Here is a 13,944-nt window from a genome sequence, read left to right on the forward strand (position 1 = left end):
AAATTAGAAAGTCAGCTGTCTTCCCCCGAAGCTCTTCTGTTGACTTGCACGTGGTTATCTGCCTAAAGTATTGGCCAGCAAGTGAGCGCCTGCAATATGGTGGTGTGGGAGCATGCTGCAGAGAGTCTGAGCTCAGGAGGTAGGGCAGGAGAGGAAAGAAGAGGCTTGCAAGGTCTGAACATGCAGCTGATCAGCTAGAGTGAGGCGCTGGGAGACAAGAGTTAGAGATGTCTTGGATGTGAGAATTAGTAATGTATTTTATGTTGGTTGAGCACTAGATGAGGAAGGAAATGACAAATTATTTGGCTTTGTGACTTCCATAACTGAAGCCAACAGCAGCAGCATTGATTGCCTCATGTGTGATTTGAGATTTGATCACATTGGCATCAGAAGCTATGGAAGTCGCTACTTTGTTACAGTCAAAATTACATGATTAGGGGGCTAGAGAGATGCGTCAGCAGTTAAGACTACTGTCTGCTCTTCCAGAGGGTCCAGGTTCAACCCCAGTACCTACATGGCTCACAGCTATCTGACTCCAATTCCAGAGAATCCAATGCCCTCTTCTGGCCTTCATGGGCACTGCACAAATGGTACACAGGCTTACAAGTAGGTAAACATCTATACAGAGAAAATAAGAATAAATTGATATAAAATACATAAGTTGTGATAGAATTGTTGAAATTCCATTCCTCCCACTAGACTATAAAAGTGATGAAGGCCAAGACTACAGCTAATATACCTGTGACTCCGGAGCCAGACTTACTGGATTCAACTTTTGATTTCCCTACTTGATAAGAGTTGTCATTTTGGACCGTATTTAGTCTTTCTGTACCTCAGTTGCCTTGCATAGACCACTTGAATTATAGCAGTGCCTCATCGACGTGAGAGACTATGAAATTAGCATAATATATGACAGTATAAAGCATATAATGCTTTATGGTATCACAATAGCTACTGTTTCTGTTTATCATCGTGCCTCTGACAGCTACTTGAGGGAGGGTCATCAAATGAACAGATTCATGATGAATGGATTGAAGAAGTAGGAACAGAAGCAAAAGTAATAGGAAATGAAATGCACTCTTTAAGACACTATACAGAATGAATACGGTAGGATGAAAAGGAAACCCATCCAAATGAGTATTGTGAGAAAAAAAAAAGACATGGGCCATATCGTTCATGGCAATGAGTCCCTTTAAAATAAACTTCTGTATGGTTTCTTTCAGGCAGAGCATTTGAAAGTATCCAGAAAGACTTCAAAGAGAAACCAAGCTTCTCAACTTCAACCACCCACCACCCCCTCCTCAATCACATAGACAAGACATTCTCCAACCCCAGCTACTGGGAAAAAAAGATGCAATCAAAAACAATAAGTTTGATCCAATTTAAACAGTAAGTTCATTCAATCATTCTGTGTTAAGAGAAGCTTTTTCCTTGCTAGCCGCTTTGGTTTATCCCCCGCCAGTCGCCTGGGCTCTGCCGCGCGAGCCTGTTTCGAGATCCCCATGAGTCCCAAATAAACACACAGGAGGCTATATTAATTATGAAGCTGTTGGCCTTGCTTGTCTCTTACTGGCTAGCTCTGCCTTAAGTAATTACCCCATAATTGTTAATCTAAGTATGTCTCTTACCGGAGAATAGTTCCAGGCTTCCTACCCCCAATGGCGTTACATGTTGACTCTCTTGTCTTTTTCTTTCCCAGAATCCTCCTCGACTCCTAGTCCCTCCTATCTAGGTTTTCTATTGGCCAGACAGTACTTTATTGACAAGTGCACAGGCAAATAACAGGACTTCCCCAACAATTCTGTGTGTCGTCAGTCCTCTCCCACCCCACCAAACATTTATGAAACTTCTATTGTGTGAGGGATAAACAATGGATGTTTATATAAAACTAACTAAAATATTGTCACTGTCATCAAGGACCTTAACGACCTCAATATGACAACTACTTATGCTAGGTCGACCTCATCAATATAGAACAGAGAGGCAATGTCTACATCACAACTTGTACCTCCATGCCCTTCATCATAGCAGGCAGAAGCTGCCGGTCCAGCTAAAGATATTTCCATGGCTGCCACTTCCCGTACGAAAACAACTCATGTCTGGCATTTCCATTTTGCCCAAAGGATTTTTTTTCCTGTAGTTTATTACAAAATTCCAGGCCATTTCATTAGAGGGAATGCACCATATCATTGTTCTAACAAGTCCCCCAATTTTCATTCCATTTTGAAACTGACAATCTGAAGGCTATTTTTAGCTTGGTCATGTGAGATTGTTTCCTGATGATGAGAAGTTTTTCCTTCGGACTAGTTAACATGAATTTTATGTTCACTTATGTCACATGCTCCGATTCAATTTATTTTAAAGTGGATTCTTTGGGGAAAACTGTAAAGCTAATTTGAATTGATTCTTCAGAGATTTCATTTTAAATGAAGTGCTATAAAAATTGGCAGACAAAGTGAAAAATTGAAATTGAATTTTCTTCTTTGGCTACACACTGGATTCAGGAATCTTGTTTTTTGACACTGCCAGGGGTTTTGATATGATATTTTATGCAATTTTCGTAACATTTGTCTTAAACTCCCCTGCCTTTGGTTGGGTCGTTCAGCTACAAAATGGTTTCCTGATGTTTCTTTGTTTCAAAAAAAAAAAAAAGCACGGTCCTTGCTAAAGGATAATTTTGCCTTGAAACACACTTTTGTCCATCCATGATGATACCTGTCAGATGTCTTGTCTAGAATAGGCGTTGTAGTTCTGTTCATGGCCAAACTTGTCGGGGGGCACGTGAAGCAAGCTCATATCTGACTTCCCACCGTTTGCACAGTTTTTCCTTTCCATATCAGTTGGACGTACAGCTTGAGGAAAATGTGGGAATGAAGGTAAGATGGTTGACGGCTCATTTCCTGTCCCTCACAAACTGTAGGTTGTTCCTCAGGGCACCAGACTCCTAGCTAATCAGAAACAGCTGGTGCCAATAGTCACTGGTGCCTGGACTGGGTCATCTGATTCCACAGGTGATTTACATCCCATCATTAACAATCTAATGGGAAATACATAGGAACCACATGTCTACAATTTCATTTAGAGACACACGTCTTCTTTGATGTGTTTTTCAGAGCGAGTTTTATTCCACACTCAAATTTTCCTCTGGGTTCTCTATATGGCGACTGTCTTTGTTCATTTTCTATCACTGTAACAGAATAGCCCAGACTGGGAGAGTCATAAACTATAGCCGTTTATTTGACTCTCCGTGATGGAGTCTGGGAGTACAAGATCAGGGGAGGTTGCGTCTGGTGTAGGCCTTCTTGCTGAATTATAGCATGGCTGGGAACACAGGGGAAGGGGGGAACAAATATCATTCAATCAGAAGTCCACCCTCTGGTAAATAACCTGCAATGATAACAGCATTAGTTTAGCCACAAGGGCAGAGTCCTCATGACCTAACCACCTTTTAAAAGTCTCTCTCTACTGTCATGCAAGTGAAGTTCAATGTGAGTTTTGGAAGGGACATTCGAGCCATAACAGCCTTCATTCTCACTGGTCCAGCTGCTACGCTGAGAGCAGACTCACTCAAGGGACGGTCTCCACTCAAGTTGACTCTGCTGTTGCTATGTGTGCTATGAATATATGTTTATCTTATTGGTTTGTGAATAAATACTGATTGGCCAGTGGCCGGCCAGGAAGGAAGTATAGGCAGGGCTACCAGACTAGGAATGCTGGGAAGAGGAACACAGAGGGAGCTGCCAGAGAGACGCCATGTAGCCGCCAAAGGAATGACTTGCCAGAGCATTACAGGTAAGCCCCAGCCTCGTGGCAATACAGTTTAATAGAAATGGGTTAATAATTAAGAGAGAGCTAGCCTATAAGAAGCCTGAGCCATTGGCCAAGCAATTTATCATTAATATAAGCCTCTGTGCATCTGTTTGGGACTAAACAGCTGTGGGACCAGGCAGGACAGAAACTCCATCCACAGTGTCACACCAAACGTTTGGTGTGGTTCCTGTAAACGCAATTCAAAAGAAGATAAGAATGATTGCTTATGTCCTAAAATCTGTTTATAAAGCAGATAATTGTCCAGCAAGGTGGTACACACTTCAAGAGGCAGAGGCAGGAGCATGTCACAGTTCATTCCAGGCCAGATAAAGATGCATAATGATATCCTTCATATTTCAAAAAGTACCAAAGCCAGAAACAAAAATAAAAACTCAGGACATACATGATAAAACAAAAAAATGCAAAAAGATACGATAGGAATATATCTGCCATTTAGTTTTATTAAAAGACACATACCCAGGGCCAACTTGTCCACGAGGCATACAATATTCAGGGTATTTAAGCTCCCAGAAGCTTCAGTGAGTGTAATAATGAATATACTAATCCAACTTAGATAATATTTTTATGCCAACAGTTATTAATCAGAATTTTAAAACGTTTGACATTAGGAAAGTCCATAAAGGTGAAGTGCCTTGGCCTGCAGAAGTCATAATCCCCCCTGAGCTAATGCACTGCAGGTCACTTGGAGTATGGTTGGATAGGCCCCTGTGGTCATGGAAGCTGGTGAAGAGCCTCTGCCAGGCTGCTCACCCCTCCACGTGAAGATGCAGAAGGCCAGACAGTGAGGAAGAAGAGGAAAATGCTGACTGAACCACAGGCAATTCTGATCCCTCATGAGACTGTCAATTCCTGGAGCCATCTTGATGGCCTGAAGCCCTACTGGATTGGATCTGGGTTCATGAAGATTTGGATGAGGCTGTTCCTGGTGTCTCATGTTGATGCCATAGATTCTGCTGAGTATGCTGTCATTCCCCAACACCCCACCACGCACAGAACCATCTGGCCCAAAGTGCCTATAGTGCTGAAGATAAGAACCCCTCACATGATCCAGTTAGTTGTATTTTTTTTCTTTCTTGTTTTTCCAGACAAGGTTTCTATGTGTAACAGTCCTGGCTTTCCTGGAACTCACTTTGTAGACCAAGTTGGCCTGGAACTCACAGAGATTCACCTGCCTTTGCCTCCTAAATGCTGGGACAAAAGGTACGTGCTACCACTGCCTGCCTGAGCCAGTTAGTTCTTCAGGGACCTCGTAGAACCTACCCCAACCCCCATTAATACCTGCCATTCCTGGGATGTTGCAGGTTAAACTTGGCAATGTATACATTGCTTCTTTTTGCTTTTATTGTACAGTCAGTACTATAAACTTTTTTTCGAGCTTTGTAACTTTGTAGCATTTTAGATAAAGGTGTGTTTATACTTGGGTAGTGATGGGGGAAAGTCCTTCTGTGTATATGTTTGTCGTATTGGTTGACAAATAAAGCACTGTTGATCAATAGGGAAGCAAGATAGGTGGGATTAGGAGAGGTGAGGGATTCTGGGAAATGGAGGCACAGTCAGTCACCATGTAGGATGCAAGAGGAGTAAGAGGTGTGGACCCTTTCTCCAGTAAGAGAAACCCACGTGGAAATATTCAGATTAGCAGCTATGGGTTAATAATTAAGTTAGAGCTAGCCAACAAGGAACAATAGCAAATGACCACCAGCTTCATAATTAATATAGCATCCTGTGTGTTCGTTTGGGACTGGTGTGGCTCTGGGACCAGGCTGGCAGGAAGAGCGCTCGTTACAGGGAAGAGTGAAAGGGCTATGTTGAATAAACCTAGGATTAGAATACGAATTGAAAAAAAAAGAAGAAACTCTCACATAATAAATGACTGTAGACTGTGAGGCCAGCTGGGAGCCCACATCTGTCCCTCAACACCTCCATTGTCTAGCATGAGGGTAACTTAAAGCAGAACTGGCACTTTTTGCTCTGGAACTGCACCTGCTCCTGGGAAGATCTGAAGACACTAGAGAAAGGATACTGGACAGATCCCAAAGAGTGGCAGGCCTAGATGCTACCCATACAGTCAGGGGAGCCAGCAGCTTGGCCAGAGTGTCCAAGAGCATCCACATGGGTGCCTCACACCCTGTACAAAATTAAGGCCACATCTTCGTTTTTGTCTTCTGTCTCAAGACAGTCTCTCCCATGATCAACCTCAGAATCTGGCAGAGAAAGGGATTCTAAAAAATCATAATTCCAGCTTGGCGAGGTGACATGAAATATGCTATCTCAATGAACCATCTGTAGCTCTGCTCCATACAGTTTTTCTACCCATGAAGTATTTTTGTAAAGAGGAAGCTTTTCCTTTGAGAGAAGCCTTCCCACCAGCCTGGTTCTAGAGCCGCATCAGTCCCAAATAAACACACAGGAGGCTATATTAATTATGAAGCTGTTGGCCTTGCTTGTTTCTTACTGGCTAGCTCTGACTTAAGTAATTACCCTATAATTGTTAATCTAAGTATTTCTCTTACCGGAGAATAGTTCCGGGCTTCCTACCCCATGGCGTTACATCTTGACTCTCTTGTGTTTCTCCTTCCCAGAGTCCTCCTGGACTCCTAGTCCCACCTATCTAGATTCCTATTGGCTCAACAGTGCTTTATTGACATAAGACTTCCCCAACAAAGTATAGTAGTCTTTACCTCCCTACCAGCCTTGCATGTGTTTTTACTTGTATCTGGTATTTACTAGTTTGGATAAATGGGACCAAAAGCCCAGATATCACCAGCCTATAGTATTACCAGGAGATCACGGAACCTCTAGTATGTGGAATCTACAGTAAGTTAGGTCATTGTAGGCATCAGGCCCTTAAAGGAGATATTGGGCCTTATCTGTCTTCTTCCTGACAGCCATGAGGGAGCAGCTTCTGCCGCATGCTCCCAGCATAAGGTAGATTCACTACAGATCCAGAAGCAACAGGTCAAATGGCTACAGACTGAGCTTCAGAAATCATAAGCCCCTAGAATCCTTCCCTCTTTACAACTTAAATAGGCCAGATATTTTTTTAAAGGGTGGAATGGTGACCAACACAATATTTTAATATTTTAAGCCACAAACACCTAATATGACTCAGGCTACCTATTGTGGGTATACAGCTACCCAGAGAGATCACGAAGAAGTCCTGGCCTTCTGTGCATTGTATGTGCTGTGTCGTTGACTGCCTCCCAAACACAAGGTTCGAGCAGACACACCAGCTCCAGTACTGCGTCTTCTAACCCAATGCCCACTCCTCACCTTTCTACCAACTGGAACCCAAACACGAGGCATGTGAGCTTCAACACACGATGACAACCGCATAGTGCAAGCTTGAACGATCCTGGGGTGTTACAATAAGATTCCTTCCCACACTGCACTTTTTTCTTAAGGGTTTCCAAGGGATCTTAGCAGTCCCTGGGGTTGAGATGATGAAAGCCAATCATCAGAAAACAGAAAGGATTGACCAACATGATCAAGAGGACCAGGGTAAGAATTCCAGGTGTAGCTGAACTGAGGGATATGGCATTGTAGCTCCTATCTCACAGCCCACAAGAAGACAATAGCTTCTGTTTCCCCCAAGGTCCTGTTGGGGCCATGGGCTTAGCCCAGGACCACATGGGAAGGCATCTGGACCATCAGTGACCATTCTGATCCATCCAGGAAGGTAACCAACACTCCAAGGCAGTGAAGACATCCAAAAAGATGGCAAAGGCAGGGAGGTCGAATCAGGGCTCAGAGAAAGGAAAACTGCTCTCAACTGGGAAAATTGAGGAAATATTTGAGCTCAGGCAATGTAGGAAGTAGAGTTGAAGGACAGCTAAAGAAGAAAATATTCTAGCTTCATTCTTGACCATTTTGAAAGCTTTAGCAGGCTCAGTAGCCCAGTAGATATAAAGATCATGCAGTTTTTCTTCCCAGTGCCATTGCTCCAGGATGACAAGTGTTTCTCTGGGCACTGAATCCTTCATGAGAATGACAGAGCAGGGAGATGTGACCAAGAGGACCAAAATCTCCAACTGGGCAAGGAAGATGCATGGCACTTCTCCCCTACCTGAAAGGCTGGTGAGAGTGAGTGGCAGTTCCTCTAATCTGTTCAGAAAGGCTTCTTACATCAGTAAATGACTCAAATAGGAAGTGACATACCTTAGCAAGCGTGTATTACTCCTTTCCTTTTTTTTTATGTTCCTGGAATTGTTTCTTTCGGGCTAGGGGTAGAATGGCTTGTAATTTTAATATGTTCCTATTAATCCTAAAACTGTCTAGTGTTGGATTTTAGGGCTGAGCTTTTATGAGCATTCAAAAAGTGTAATGATTTTGAAACCAGTCAGACTTCTAGAGCCTGAGGCTCACGGTACAGGACGGAGATTTTCTGTAGGATGGTGTCCCTTCAGCCAACAGGGAGCTATTGGCTAAGCCTAAGAGAATGGCTGCTGCCTTTGGTCCTTGAAGGTGATGGAAGTAATGGTGGCAACCATGCTGTTCCCCTGCTGTTGACAATGATCATGGCACCCACTGGTCTCGCAGGCTAAGACAAAGCCTACCTTGTTCTAAGGAATCAGTACATTTACCTAAAGAATTAAGGTATGGGCTTATGGGCTGTGATTTAGCACTGGAGTACTTGCCTATAATACATATGGTCCTGGGTTTAATCCCTAGCTCTCGCCCCAAACCAGTGTGTGTGTGTGTGTGTGTGTGTGTGTGTGTGTGTGTGTGTGTGTGTGTGTGTGTGTTGCTTGATGGCTGGAAGAGCATTTGGAATTTACTTCTTTTCTAGTTGTCTAATAACAAAACTTATTTGGCACATAGAGCTCTTTCTTGACCTGCAAGTTTGCCCTTTGAAACAAGTGGAGTGAGGTGGACCCATGTTTGCCTTAAGCAGAGTGTCTCTGCACTCATTCGTTCTTAGGGCACATGGGAAGCCGTTCAGGCCACCCTGTGTCACCTGTTCTCTCGGGAATCAGGGGACATCACATCCCTCTAGGGATCACAGTGAGTCATGCAGGAGCAATTCTGACTTCAGGTGGGTACACAGCCTGCTCATCTCAACTGCATTGACTTAGACTGGTAGAGAAGATCATGTTGCACATGATCTATTTCAGTTTCAATTCCTGTCCGTCACCAGGTAGGACTTGTGATTTGGATTGAAGAATATACTTCTCTCCCCCACTGATACTGGATCTGCTGACCTAGCCTAGCCAATGAGATGTGAGCCGAGGAGACTATGGGCTGGAGTGGAGCCTCTCTTACTCTTGCCCATTCCTTTCTGTCTGCCACAGGAATGCCATGTCCCTACAGGCACTCAACTTGAATTGTCACCTGTGAGTGAGTGGTTGGTATGCCACTGAGATGTTAGGCTCATTTGTTACAACGGACTGATACAAATGGTTGCTAATTGTCGGGAATAAGTGAAAAATGGCCCAACTCTAATACATGTGGATATTGATTAAGCAAGAAAGGGATACATAGGAAGGGTTAGAAGAAGGAAAAAGAAGCGGGAAATGATGTAATTTATATTTTAATTTCAAAAATAAAATAGTAAAAGCAGAAACAAGTCCTAAATATAAGAAAATTATGTTCTTTGGTCAGGTTGAACCAACAATAATAAAACCCCAGGTTGGCATAAGAAATATGCAAGGGCTTTAAAAACCATATATCATAGAACATGCATATGAAATGGGCATTCTTGGACATTGCTAATGCCAGTCTAAAGTGGGAAAAACTATTGCAGATTAAGAGGATAAAGCATGAGGCCAGCAGGGCACCTTAGTGGGCCAGGTACCATTGTTTTGACTCTGTTAACTTTCCTTGAATTCCCTATGTCTATCACATGTTCTACCTCACTTAATCTCCCTAGCAATCTTGGTGGGGAGATATAGTGAATGTATTTTCAAAGCCTAAAATAATGTGTCTGTGTTCTTTGACCCATATCTTGAAATTTGTCCTAAAGAAAAGGCAAAAGATGAGTGTGCTGGCTAGTTTTATGTCAACTTGACACTAGAGTCATTTTGAAAAAGGAAACGTCAATTGAGAAAATGCCCCTACCAGACTGACCTGTGGGCAAGCTTGTGGTGGGTTTTTCTTGATTGATGGTTGACCTAGGAGGGCTTAGCTCACTGTGGACAGTGCTACTCCTGAGCTGATGGTCTTCGTTGCTATCAGACAGCAGGCTGAGCAAGCCATGGAGATAAAGCCAGGACGTGTCACTCCTCCATGACCTCTGCTTCAGCTCCTGCCTCCAGGTTCCTGGCAATGCTGACTTCCCTGGATGATGGACTATAACTTTAAGATGAATAAACCCTTTCCTCCTCAAACTGCTTTTGATCATGGTGTTTTGTTACAGAAATAGAAATCCTAGATAAGATAGAAATTGATATCAGGTTATAGGGTGTGTTAATCAGGGTTTTCTAGAGGGACAGAACTTATAGGATGTGTGTGTGTGTGTGTGTGTGTGTGTGTGTGTGTGTATCCAACAAATTGTGATCCAAGTAGTCCAACAATTACTGTGTACCAATGGAAGGTCCATGAATCCAGTAGTTGTCCAGTCCACAGGCTAGATGTCCCACCTGGTCTTTAGCCAGAATCCCAAAGATGTCGGCTCTGATGGCAGTAAAGGAAGGGACTTGCTAGTGAGAGCGAGAGCAAGCAGACTGAGAGAGAGCAAGCTTTCCTCTTCCGTTCTCTTTACATAGGCTGCCAGCAGAAGGTGTGGGCCGGGTTAAAGCTGTATCTTTCCACGTCAAAGATCCAGATTGTAAGTGGACCGTCCCACTTCAAATGATTTGAAGATTTGTTCATTTTTCACTTTATGGGTTCGGGTATTTATCCTGCATGCACATGCATGTGTGTACCTGATAACAAGGATGCCCTGGACTGGAGTTACAGACATCTGTGGGCCACCATGTAGCTGCTGGGAATTGAACCTGGATCTTCTAGAGAAACACCCAGTGCTCCTAAGCACTGAGTAATTTCTCCGGCCCCTCAAAAGATTTAACAAGGAAAAAACATCCCTCACAGGTGTGTCCAGTCATTTGGGTTTTAGTAAATCCCATATGTACTCAAGTTGACAAACAGGAATAGCCTTCACATGGGGTGTTGCTGTGACAGGCATAACCATGTATTTTGTGGAGTATTGTGTAAAGACTTTAGAACTTTGGACTAGAAAAGACATTGAGTGTTCAAATATTGGTGAACCATTGTAGGAACTTGGTGGATAATATTGAGAACTGAAGTGAGAGATCTAACTATGCACCTGTGGCTCTAACCACACTCCTTTGGGTGTGGTCACAGGTTTGTACAGGAGGGGAAGATTTAGACTGGCTTTGGGAGGTGCCCCTCTCTGGCTGCTGGCCAGGTCACAGGAAACAGCCTGGGCGAATCCTTGGAGCTGGAACCTGCAGCAGCCACCCGCCTCTTGTGTAAGTGTTATCTCTCTGAGTAAACCTTTTAACCTGTACCGGGTCTAGTGAATCTTGATTCCCACTCGTGACAGTGAGCAATATAGATACTGGAGGTCTGGTTTGTGAAGTTTCAGAGAGAAGCAATGACAATACATATGGATGGCAACCCCTTTGGGGTTCTAATAACCCTTTCACAAGGGTCACCTAAGACCATCAGAAAACACAGATATTTACAATTCATAACAGTAGCAAAATTACAGTTGTGAAGTAGCAATGAAAATAAGTTTATGGTTGGGGGTCACCACAACATGAGGAACTATATTAAAGGGTCACAGCATTAGGAAGGACGAGAACCACTGCTATGAGAATGCTATCTTAAATTAAGAAACTACCAGGGAGCGGTGGCCCACACCTTTAATCCCAGCACTTAGGAGCAGAGGCAGGCGGGGATCTTGGCATTGAATCCATCCTGGTCTACAGAGTGAGTTCCAGGACAGCCAGGTTCACATAGAGAAACCCCATCTCAAAAAAACAAAACACAAAACAACCAAACAAAAAAGAATCTGTGGTTCTGGTCACCTGGAACTGAAGAACTAGAAGAGACCAGAACCACTAAAGGGAAACATAATCTTCTGGGAAATGTCTCTCGGCATCCAGAAGCTGTGGTCCAGAGGTGGCTGAGGCTGCATCTCATGCTGGCAGCCAAACTTAGTAGTGTAAGAGTCTCCCAAGTGGTCCTGGTTTTGAGGGCATGAAGATCAGTTGAGATTTGGCTCTATGAGAGGTCAGGACAGGCCAACAGTTAGGGGCAGCCTCAGTAGCAGTGGAAAGCCTAGCATTAAGGGGCCATGGAGAGAAACTGTAGCTCAGCACCATGAGCAAGGGCAGAGTCCCTGAAGAGGGCCCGGGAAAGGCTATTGATGAAGGGGCAGCCCAGGTGCAGTGGAGATCTTAGACTGTGGGAGATGTCAGTGCTGTGGGATGACTGTCAAGCAAGCCGCAGCGCGGTATGGCCAGCCTGAACCTGTGAGACAAGCTGGGTGTGGTGTGGGTGGCAGAACCCAGGAGGTGGAGCGGCTGTGGAAGCCCTTTGGAGCCCAGAGGATCGTGAGTCCCAGAAGTCTGACACTAAGCTCTACACTGTTCGGTTTGCTATTTTTTTATTTGATTGATTATAACTGTGCCCTGGATCTTCCCTCTGGGAATAAGAAAGTATTAGAATTTTTTGTTTTTATTTTACAGGATCCCACAGTTGAGAAACTGAACTTTTACAAAGACTTTGAAATTTTAGAAAGCCTTTGGGGTTTTAGGGAGACTTAGTATTTAAGAGAGAGTATGGATATTTTAGAGACTGGATGTTTTAAAAAGGCTTTAACTTTGAAAGAAAATTTGGCTGGTTTATTTATTTATTTATTTTACATGCTTTGATATTCTATCTGTACACGTATCTGTACAGTTGTGAGCTGTCCTGTGGGTGCTGGGAATTGAACCCAGGTCCTTTGGAAGAGGAGCCAGTGCTCTACATCACTGAACCATTTCTCCAACCTGAATTTGGCTGACTTAAAGAGACAGGACTTTTAAAGACTGGGACTTTTAGTGTTATTTATGCTTTGGTATTGTGGTGTTAATATTAACATGACGTCTTGGGGACCCATGAGAAAGAAAAGGCTCTAGTTGAATAATGATGTGTCTGTGTGTCAAGCTGATAAGGGGTCGATTGTGTAGGCTAGTTTTATGTCACAGCAAGAGTCATTTGGAAAGGGGAAATCTCAATTGAGAAAATGCCCCTACCAGATTAACCTGTGGATAAGCTTGTGGTAGATTTTCTTGACTGATGATTGATGTGGGAGGGTGCAGCTCACTGTGGGCAGTGTTACCCCTGGGCTGATGGTCTTGGGAGCTGTAAGACAGCAGGCTGAGCAAGTTAGAGAGAGAAAGCCAGTAAGCAGCACTGCTCACAGCCTCTGCACCAGCTCCCGACCCTAGGCCCTGTCTGTGTTCCTGTCCTGACTTCCCTGGATGATAGATTACAAGCTGTGAGGTGAATAAACTCTCTCCTTCCCAAGTTGCTGTTGGTCAAGGTGTTTGCCACAGCAGCACAAACAGTGGGGTACGAGCTTTTAACATAGGGGTGCTTATAGCCGCGCGACTCATAATTATGGAACTCAGAAGCAGTGTAAATGTCCAGGAAGTGAGGATCTTTTGAATAAATAGAGCCTTTTAAAAGTAATATATGCGGCCGGGCGGTGGTGGCGCACGCCTTTAATCCCAGCACTTGGGAGGCAGAGGCAGGCGAATCTCTGTGAGTTCGAGGCCAGCCTGGTCTACCGAGCGAGTTCCAGGACAGTCTCCAAAACAATACAGAGAAACCCTGTCTTGAAAAAACCAAAAAAAAAAAGTAATATATGAATATAGAGTAGACATAAAAAGATGTATTCACATTAAGTGAAAAGCAGCTATGTTAATAACTGAACTGTCATTTGGTTACAGTTTGGTTTTGTTGTTGTCATTGTTAGTGTTGTTGGTTTGGGGGGATGTTGTTTTATTTTGTTTTCTTAGTTTGGGGAGTTTTGTTGTTGTATTTGGGGTTTTGTTTGTTATCTGAGAAAGAACTTACAGTTGGGTGGGTAGGGAAGGCAAGGGATCTGGAAGGTCTTAGGAGAGGGCAAGAATATGATCAAAATATATTTTAAATTTAAAG

This window comes from Mesocricetus auratus, unplaced genomic scaffold, assembly GCF_017639785.1.
Source record: "Mesocricetus auratus isolate SY011 unplaced genomic scaffold, BCM_Maur_2.0 Super-Scaffold_15014, whole genome shotgun sequence".
In the NCBI taxonomy this organism is placed as follows: domain Eukaryota; kingdom Metazoa; phylum Chordata; class Mammalia; order Rodentia; family Cricetidae; genus Mesocricetus; species Mesocricetus auratus.